Source organism: Pterocles gutturalis, unplaced genomic scaffold (genome assembly GCF_000699245.1).
Source record: "Pterocles gutturalis isolate BGI_N339 unplaced genomic scaffold, ASM69924v1 scaffold2630, whole genome shotgun sequence".
Lineage (NCBI taxonomy): Eukaryota > Metazoa > Chordata > Aves > Pterocliformes > Pteroclidae > Pterocles > Pterocles gutturalis.
This window is the reverse complement of record NW_010143077.1, coordinates 82,137-92,015: the sequence shown is the minus strand read 5'-3', so window position 1 is coordinate 92,015 and position 9,879 is coordinate 82,137. Positions and strand designations below refer to the sequence as shown.

Sequence of the window (9,879 nt, the reverse complement as noted above, 5' to 3'; positions counted from 1 at the left end):
AAAAAAAAAGAAGAAAAAACAAAAGAGATAGTATTTTATACCTGCAAATCTTTCACAAGTCTGAAAGAAGAGTGAACCAAGGTGCTTGGGAAGCCGGGTATAGCATAGGCTGAACCCCATGGTTTTGCTTGTTGGGACCAGTTGTAGGCTGGCTTGTTAAATGTCCAGGCAGGGGAAGGCCAAGAGCACAGAAGGCTACTTGCTTCAGAGAGTGAAATAAGGTTTAGCCAGCCCAAAGGAAAATCTACTTGTCTGTAACTCGAGGAATAAAGCCAAGAGTACAGATCATATGTTTCACATCCATGTCTTTTCACTTCATTCTTCCCATGCACCTTTTTCCACACTTCTGTCTAATTCAGCTGAGCTTGCAAAACTCTGAAAGCAGTGACCAAGCCTTTGCAATTTCCAGCCATCGATAGGCTTCCTGGTCACTGCAGCCCCAAATTAACATCTACCAATTTTAGGAAGGTCCATAATGTTGCTGCTGTGTGTTTTCACCTGACAGCCCTTGATCATGTCAGCCTGCCAGGCTGATTGTAGTTTAATTGCAATCACCATTTCCAGCCAGTGTGTAGCTTCTTGTCTTGCACCTTCGTAGACTGCAGTCACTGAGATGATAGAGCTCATTTGCTGGCCACTCATGGCTGAATTGAAAGACATATGCAGTAACACCCGAAATTAGAGTCCGTGTGACTGATTTCTTTAGCCGTAGCTGGCTCAACAGTAGGTGTAAGTGGGCAACTGCATCAGCACCACTGAAATACTGATTTAAAGCAGCTCTTGTCGGTCTGGAGGAGGAACTGACAGTCCCCTCGCTGAGCAAGTTCATGCTATATGAAAAATTAATTTCACCCACACTCACAAAGAAATTAATCTTAAAGCACAATCATTTAGAAAAGGAGGGCAGTTATAAGTATGTATTACTTATAATGCACCTGTGATACATGCTCCTGTGTTTTACCCTGTTATTTTTGAATACTCCCTAGTATTTGGACAACCAGCCATGTAGTATTTTGAATTTGAGCAAGTTCCAAAATAGCTGTTCTTTCAAGCGGCATCACCAGCCATGCTACACCTTTTCCTCCTTCTCCTGGAGCACAGAATACACTTGGAAATTCCACTGCCCTGTGGCTCAGAGCAGTTTGAGCTGAATCTGGATTTGTGACAGCTTTGGGTTCCAAAGACCTCTGGAGTTGTGTTTGTTTCCATGCTGGTCAGGAGGTCCCTAAAGCTACAACATGACATTTATGTCTGCAAAAGTATTTTGGGTTGTTCACTGTGGTTCCCCTCAGAGACCTGTATGGCTGCTTTCCCTGTAGCCAGGTGGAGGGATGGGTAAGAAGTGTTATGCCCAAGAAAATTGTAAAGCCGTTCTGAAATTCTGCCTCTGGGAAATGCCTGGTTTAAGGCATGGTAACAATACTTGGTAACACAAGGCTATATGAATTCTTGATTTGCTTTACCTGCCAAAATAACATACTGATTGCTCAGCTGGTGCGAGAAATATGCCTAATTACAGTCTCATGGAACTTCTGTACAACAGCATCGTGGGTCGTTTTTTTTTTTTTTCCCTTTCCCCTGAACCTATAAATAATTTAAAGATATACAGGATATTCGATGAAAGCAAGATAAATGTGATTCACAAGTTTTAAAAAAATAATTTATACTTCATACATGCATTGATGGAATAGCCAAGCTTTTATTATCAAAGTTAGGTTGATTTAAATAAAATAGGCAGTGGAGTTTTATTCTGAAATAACCCCTCAAATCCTGAAAAATAGCCCTGTGATGTTGGTTTATTATCCTGGCTAATCAAATTATCACAGTTTATAGGCAAAATGGAGAATTATTTTTTTTTATCTGCTAGCACAGGAGTGTCAAGCAGGATTTCCAAGCAAAACACTATTTTCATACCCATAAGCATCTAATCTTTTGAGAACCAAATATCTAGCATTACACTTTCTGTCCATAATATTAGTCTAAAATCAGTGGGGTTTCTCATATACTTTAAATTAGAAAGTTAAGAATCTTCTTCAATTTGCTTTTTAAACAGGGATGGGAAAATAGCCAAAGTTCATGACAATGCCTGATTTGATAGTATCTGCCTCCAGCTCAGATCAGTTGGTCATAGCTTTTGGAAGACCTCAGCGTCCTGACCACTCTAGTGGTTTTGGCAGATGCTCCTAATATAAATCCAGCTGTATCAAGAAAGCTGTACTCTGACATAGCTTGCTTTGCTTAGAGCAGTTTTTCCTATACAACATCTAGCTGTGTCCATAGGAGTTTTTGTTAGTATAGCATGTTTGTATCCAGAGTACTATGCTCATATCTTGTGTTTTAGCTATACATCCCTCACTTCAGATTTTTCATGTGTCATCTCCCAGATGCACATGTGTCACTGAAAAGGTTGCTCTCCCTTCCTTGCCCTCAAGTACTCAAAATAGCGGTTGATGGTTCTGTAGCCTACAAGCTGCGGATAATTTCTCCTGTTCTGCAGGCTGTCTGCTGAGCTGCTTGTGTGTGTGCTTCTTAACGCATTGCAGTCAAAATGCACTGACTTCGCACAACACTGTTATTTAAACTAACACCTCTGATTTTTACTAAAATAAGTGGTAACAGAAAGGAAGCTCACACCCATAGAGCAGACAAAAGGTGGGAGTATGAGGGGATTACTTAGTTCTCTCCAACGCAGGAAAGATTAACCTTAAAATACATATTTTTAAACACATGCAGTTATTTACATCCTTGCAAAGTGGGTGTGAAATGCCACAAGCACAAAAGCAAGAGTGGTTTGTAACCAGGATAAACTGAGTCAGAAAGGACATCTATATGTTCCTAACTAAATTTAGCAGTGTGTTAGAGCTGGTACTAATGACTATGCAAAGCGCAAGGCGTGAAGAACTGTACTCAGAATGTGGATGCCGATATGTGTGAATACCTGTGTGTATGTATGTCTGTATATATATATTTTTTCCTAATTGTGTTTTATATTTATTGACTAGTGATTTTTAAGAAAGTCTTTAAATTATGAATGTGTTTGTATTGGAAAGTATTAGAAGTTGCATAACTATGAATTCTGTGCTGCACCAAGATACCCACTCTGGGGCTGGTTTTTGTGTTAATAGTAGTTTCAGAGAGGCACCTCAAGACCAGCTCAGGACAGGCAATGATATTGCGGCCATCATTTGAAGCTCTAAAGAAAGAATTGCCAGTATTTCTAAATTAGGCATTTACGACTTTTCTGGGCCTTATAGGACAGCTGTTCTCCAAAGGTGATCACTGCAGATCATACAGTATATTTCAAACCTTTTTCTGTCACATCTTTAATGCTGGAACGCAGAACTACTTGCACTGTATGTGCTCATGGAAACTCTCTCATCCTCTTTAGTGACAGGTGTAGCTCTTGGCATTGGTGTCAATGAGTTGCTTGCGCAAAAGAACAAAACAGAAAAGGGAAAAGTGCAAGAGGAAATGTTTATTTCTATCAGTGACAAGATGAAGCAGCACTTGTTTCACTTCTGCGTGTGTCATGCATGAGTTTATTAGTGCACTCTTGAGAAACAATTCCGAGAATAGTAGTATGTGCAATACTACTTTTGTTCATTTTTGTTGCAGAGCTGCCTTTTTTGCAAGTGGCTGACTTTTTTCAACCAAATTGTATCGCCTGTCAAGAATTTTCGCGTGACTCTCGGAAACCTCCTGCAGAGTCTTCCCTGTTTGCTTTTCAGTCCTGGTTTCTTCTCCTTTTAGCAGGTAAGCATATGTTTCTGCAACACTATTTGCAACTGGAAGATGTATCTGATTTCAGACACCTGGAGAGTTCGGTTTTTTGGACTCACTAGGGTTAGCATCTCTCTTCCAAAATTTCCCATAGCACCCACTGTATTTTCTGCCAGAGAAAAACATCTGAATAACAGTGCAGTACTTTGGGTTTTTTTAACATCAGCTCATGTCAGTCTACATCCCTCTAGCTTTAGTGCAGCTTAAAAAATGGTAATGCATGAACTTTCAGCTGTGGATCTATTTACAGCTGAATCAGGGTTGTGAGCAAGCAATATAGAAAATTACTTGAATTTCTGCTCTCTGAAAGGAGCCTCTTCACTAACATTATGTACTTGGGGAAAAAAGCACTGAAGAAGAGAGCCAGAATGGGTGATGCAAAAGCTTGGGTGTTACCCATCCCAGTGACCTCGAGCTGAATGAGAGGGTTCAAATACTGTTCACCAAGATCATAGTCAGACAACCACTGCAGAAACAGATTAAGCTGCCCCAGCTGACTGTGCACTGAAGCATATCAGGAATTCTCAAATGACCTATATATGACTGATGTGTATACGTGGGTGTGGCAAGAAGCAGCACTGAACAGCTGAGCAGTAGTAATATCTTACACAGCTGCAGCTATTTCTGCAGAGATGCTTGGCACAGCCCTCTAGAGTTCCTTAATATTCATTGCTAGAATTGGATATGCGTTTGAGATTCAAGGCTTTTAGGAAGCAGGAAATTTTACAGATTTCTTGAAACCACTTGCAGTAAATGCTAGTCATTAACGGAGAATGGGTATGGGGGTGCGTGTGTGCATTTATGTGAAAGGAAAGTAAATGTGCTTAATCTGTCTTTGATGTTCTGTTTTTCTTTTAACATTATCATCACATGTAGTAGCTCTTATTTTTTTCAAAGCAACTAAGAAATTTTCTCAGAAAACAATTGCCAGTGTCCTCCAAAATAATTTTCTTTCCGAACATATTAAGAGACTTATTTTCTCTTAAAGATTTATTTACTTTATGCTGCAGAATCTAACCTCTGCCATGGCTTCAACTTTTTTTTTTTTGTGTGTGTTTTTTAAGCAAAGAGGTATTTTTAAAGGGTTCAGTCTTTAAAACTTCAGTTTTGATTTACTTGGTGGTAAGGCATGCTTTCTTCCTAATTTGTGTCAAGCAGTAAATGGGAATGCCTATTCCACGCTACTGCGTTGCAGTGGTAGCAGGATTTTGTTACAGTGGTTACTTGGTCTTATCTCAGTCTACCAGGGTAAATGGTTCCCTGTAATGGGGGACCAATGTAAAATGGTCTGCAGCCGGGGCCCTGCACCGTAATCCAGTGCAAGGCTGTTGTGACCTACAGCAGAATTTAGCTTGGTCTGTAAACTGGACACACATGTTTAAAAGTGAGAGAAATAATTTTCACTTGTGCTGCACTTTTTTCCCTAAGGATTTCCAGGGTGGTGTTAGCTCCTGCCTCTCTGGATTCCCTGAGAAGCGAGTTAGCAGTATCAGTAGCAGAGAGAGCCTGTGGCACAACAGGAACTTGATAGTCCCAGGTCACGAAGAGTATGGGTATGGGCATCGCTTTTTTTCTTACAAGCAATTCCTCTGGAAAAGTTGAGGGAAGAAGCTGGGTATATAACTCGGTCAGGAAATTCCTTCTACCTCTGTCCCCATTATTTTAAGCCTACCCAGAAAATTTCTGCTCCTGAACTTCATAACCCTCTCTAAAATAAATACCCGCTTCTGAAACACTGAGTTCTCTCAGCAGCAACTCCAAATACAGCTACTAGGAGAATTCAAGCCATTGCCAGCAGAACTAAAAGCTGCTCTCACTGAAATATTTTGAAAAGTTCGCTGTGAACACTCCATCTTTGCTTTGTTTGCTGTTGAACTTTTTATCCTTGGTACTGTAAATAACTGCCCCACAGACTAAACAGAGAGACGTGTATGACTTCTGTTTCTAGCAGAGCATTTGCAAACTATCCCATTGTAAACTGTTTATAGATTACTATGTAATCTGTAACCTTGCCATGATGGGACAGTCAGGTCAGGGTTCCCACCATGCAAGGAGGCATTATTAGACATTATGCCTTGAGCAACTTACCACCACCCTGACAGAGTGTGTGCTGACTGGAAATACCAATGCCTTATGAAAAAAACACTGCCTGCCTGCTGCAAACCCAGCATTTTATAACACTTGGGGTTTTTTTCATTGCAAAAGCCATAACTTCTCACTTGGTGGCAATATAATAGACTTTAAGTGATGCTTACAGTTTTAAGTGCAGCATTGTATTCAAATTTTATATTCCAACAGTGTGCATATTTTCACAGTTACATGTATTATTTGCTCTTCATTGTGGTATCATATAATTTAAAGGTCTTAGGAGTCTGGTCCTGCTGTAACAGGGACCATAGAGAACATGTATGGACGGTTTCAGGCCCCCATTAGTTTACATCAGCAGGCTATGGCCTTTGCAAATGCTTGTATGTAGGTTTTACTTTCTGGATGTGCAGAGTCCCATATTATTCCATGGAAAAGTCAGAGGTTTAAAATCTAGCGCATTCAGAAACCTTGGCGTGGCAGGGGACGAATCAGAAACAGCAAAGTAATGTGTTTGCTGTACTCACAAGGAGACAGAAGTCAGTAGGAGAGTGTTGAGATAATACAGGTTAACACCATTTACTGTGTCAAAGCTGATAAGCACTCAATCTTTTCATAATTAGTATTATGAGAAGTTCCAAAATTGTAACTCTTTGTTTGCTACCTTTTTTTGTCCTCCTCCAATACGAAGAGGAGAACTTGACAGTATATTTATTGTTTATTTCTCCTTGTCCCACTGCTGGAGTGGGTGTTGCCCTCAGCTCAAGTCTTCTGTAAACTCTTCCCTTTCAGCTGATTCCTTAGCCAGAAGATGCTCTTAACCAGCAAATCCCCTTTCCATTTCTGTTGAGGCTGTCCCATGAAGGCTACAAACTTGGCCCTTCTCTCTCAATCCTGCAATGTCTTTGGTGAGCAGCAGACTCTCCTAGAAATACTCCTAATTTAATGTCTCCCTACTAGAAATACCAACTGAGTTTGTAAACCAAAGACATCTCCCAAAGGTCTCTTCATCTAGGGTCAGGGCAGGTACTTGACAAAACGAAACATTCATTCGTTGGATGCCAGATTAGTTACACTTGTATCATGATCAACCAGGCAGTAAGAGACTGGGGATGACATTAATCTCATCTATTTTTTGCTATTTACAGCTTGGAGTACCATATCCATATCTGAACTACTCGCATTGTGTTTTAGTCCGTGGAGAGACCAGGCACATCCCCAGCATGACATTCCTGACCAAGTTTAAATATCCTTTATAGGATGCAATGAAGTGCCCCCTGGATGTGCCCAGTTTTCTCCAGCGACTACAGAATGAGGTCTGGATTTTCCTGTATATCTCTGCTTGTGAGATGTACATATCCCACTCCCGATGTCCATTACCTCATTTGCTAGTAGGTAGTGTTGAATGAGCCTAAAAAATGGAAAGCCAAGCTAGGGTGACTGAACTTTATCACAAGAGCATCTTAATTGCACCTTCCAGTTCTGACCTCCCAGGTCACTACGCTGCTGTCACTGTGGTCATGAGTGTCTTCTCTCTCTTCACAGCTCTTATAGAGAATTTAATGAAAAGGAAGGAATTATTACAAATGTTATTCTCAGTTTTCTTCCTGTTACTTATTTATCATCTCAGTAAAATACAGACAGTAGTAAAATGTAAATACAAGCATAAATATTCTACTTATAGATCTGCCTATCTGACTCTATGTAAAATAACTATCTTCTATATGACGGTTGAAGTCTTACATTGATTATGTTGAACTCCGCTGGAAGTAAAGGAAGGAGAAAATAGTATCTTTCATATCAATAGTATCATTCCTCTTTTTTCCCCAACTCCACACAAATGCAACCCAATCAACTTTCACAGAGCTGAGCAAAGGAGGACAGGTCACATCACTGAGGTTTGAACAGCTTTCCAAAAGTTAAATAATGACAATTACAAAAATAAGGCCTTAAAAAGTCATATGTCTGGTACAAAAAAGAATTATGTGGGCTGGAAAATGGATTATTTTTTCTATTTCTTTAGAACCTGTGTTGTGTGTTTGAACTGAAATAAGGACTTCTAACTGTTTCAGCACCTAACATTGATGACTAGATAGAATGATAAAGTTGTAAGAAAAAGTGTGAAATACAAGTGGGTCCTGGTCATATTTTCATAAAACCTCTTCACTAGAACTCAGCAAAGCATCTAATAATTTTGGATACCTTTTGTTTTGGCTGTAAGAGTTTAGTCTCTCTCACAGGGAAAGAGAGTTGTACAATATTAAGGATTCAGCCTTTAAAAATTAGGGCTCCTATACTATTTTTTTAATAATACTGGGTGCCAACAATACAGTTGGAAAGCCTTTTGCCTTTTTTTTTTTGAAACAAATGCTTCAAAACATTTGAACCAAGAAGATTTTATTTTGAACGCATTAGGTAGGAAGCAGTACAATACAGGAAACAAACACTGAAACTTTCAATTTTATTCCAGCAGAATAAGTTTAGATGCGTTTATGTTTCATATGACACGCTAAATTCTTGTATTAAACAAACCAAGGAAACCCAAATGGAGTCAATGAACCAAAAACCTGTATTCAAAAAGCCATTTATCTTTATGTCAGCCTGAGTCAAAAGTTCAAGTCTAGATACTATCCTTCCCTAGTGTGTTCAAATCTGCATCCTGAACTTTCAGTTGGAGCCAATCTCTAAAACAGATGACTAATAAAACTAACATAATGACATGCTCATATATATATGCACATATCTCCTTTTTAACATGTGGAATGTTAGCTGAGGGGCAGGATTGTTTGATTTATTTTATGTATAAAGTGATTCAACTCTCCCTTTCTTGTTCTCCTCCCTTCTCCCAGTCTGGGCAAATCTTTGTGCTGGCTCCTTCTGCTGCATAGCCAAATCTTGCAAAAAGGAAGATGGCTTTTTTTTTTTTTTTAGTAAAAAGGTTAAAGTTTTGTTTTTCCTCCCTGTATTCATCAATCAAATTAAAAAGATGGCTTAAAAATTGATGCATGCAAATGGTATCCAAAGTGCCCTTGTGCATTTTATAATTAAACCCAGCTGTGATTACAGTCCCACAGAAGATATTTTTGCATTTGTTTTTCTTTTGGTACACTTCACTGGTGATTCACTCCCTAGAAGGGATTCACCCCTTTTAGAAGAAAGAGAATTCACTGGTTTCATGACCTTTTATTTCTGCAGTAGAAATGGGTGAACTCACTTGGAATAAATACAAACCAAGCCAAAAGATTACACAGGACAAGATTCATTCTAAATCTGACCTTTCTGAGTCTCAGGGGAAAGAAAAAAGAAAAAAAAAAAAAAAAGTTGCATCTCTCTATCTTTTAACCAGTGCCCTACAATTCGCAAGCACCAAAATGTCACAACAGGGACTAAAGATTTATGGATGTGTGTCCTGGTGAAAAGCGATGAGCAGCAAAAGACTTGCAGCGCTGTGGCCACTTTGCAGGTACACACCAGGAACATGGTGTGGGAGCCCCTCTGGCCGCCTGGAAATGCCCGGGTGCCTCGTCTGGTTTGAAGCCACTGGTACACCTTGCCTCTCAGACCCACCTCACCCACCACCGCTTGTGGTGGCTGCTGTGGCTCAAAGGAGGAGGAATGAGAAAAGAAGCACTTAAAAGCATAATGCTGTTGTGCCCCCCCCCATTCGAGGCCGGGCTGTGGAGAGCAGAGAAGAAGCGTGAGGCAAGGGTCGATTTTCTTGCCGGGGACACCAGTGTCCCCTGTGGGAAGCATCTCCCACCAAGGAGGGGTACTGGCCTCCAGTTTTTGTCCCCCTCTAGTCAGGGTGACACACAAGCTGCCTGAGGGGAACAAGGGACCAGTGACAGGCCCTGCTGCCGCTGCCCCTGTCATGCCATTGGGAAAACCGGAAGGAGGACATCTTTTATTAAAAAAAAAAAAAACCCCACACGTGACAGAACACTGGTCGATTTATAAAGGCTTGCAGGAGTTAAGCTGTTCCAGTCACAGGGCTGCTGGCCTGGCTGTCGGGCC

The 9,879-nt window shown here is 40.3% G+C and overlaps 1 protein-coding gene across 2 annotated transcripts in view; it reads left to right on the top strand.

The window, feature by feature from the left end:
* Positions 1 to 3,614: 3,614 nt before the first annotated feature.
* PRR5 (proline rich 5 (renal)) overlaps positions 3,615 to 9,879 on the top strand; it is a 70,142-nt gene continuing 63,877 nt past the window's right edge. The window contains exon 1 of one of the 2 annotated variants that reach the window (XM_010084573.1): positions 3,615 to 3,753. The gene's annotated coding sequence lies outside the window, so the exon portion shown is untranslated. The remainder of the gene's footprint in view (positions 3,754 to 9,879) is intronic. The other variant, XM_010084572.1, reaches the window with a different exon arrangement.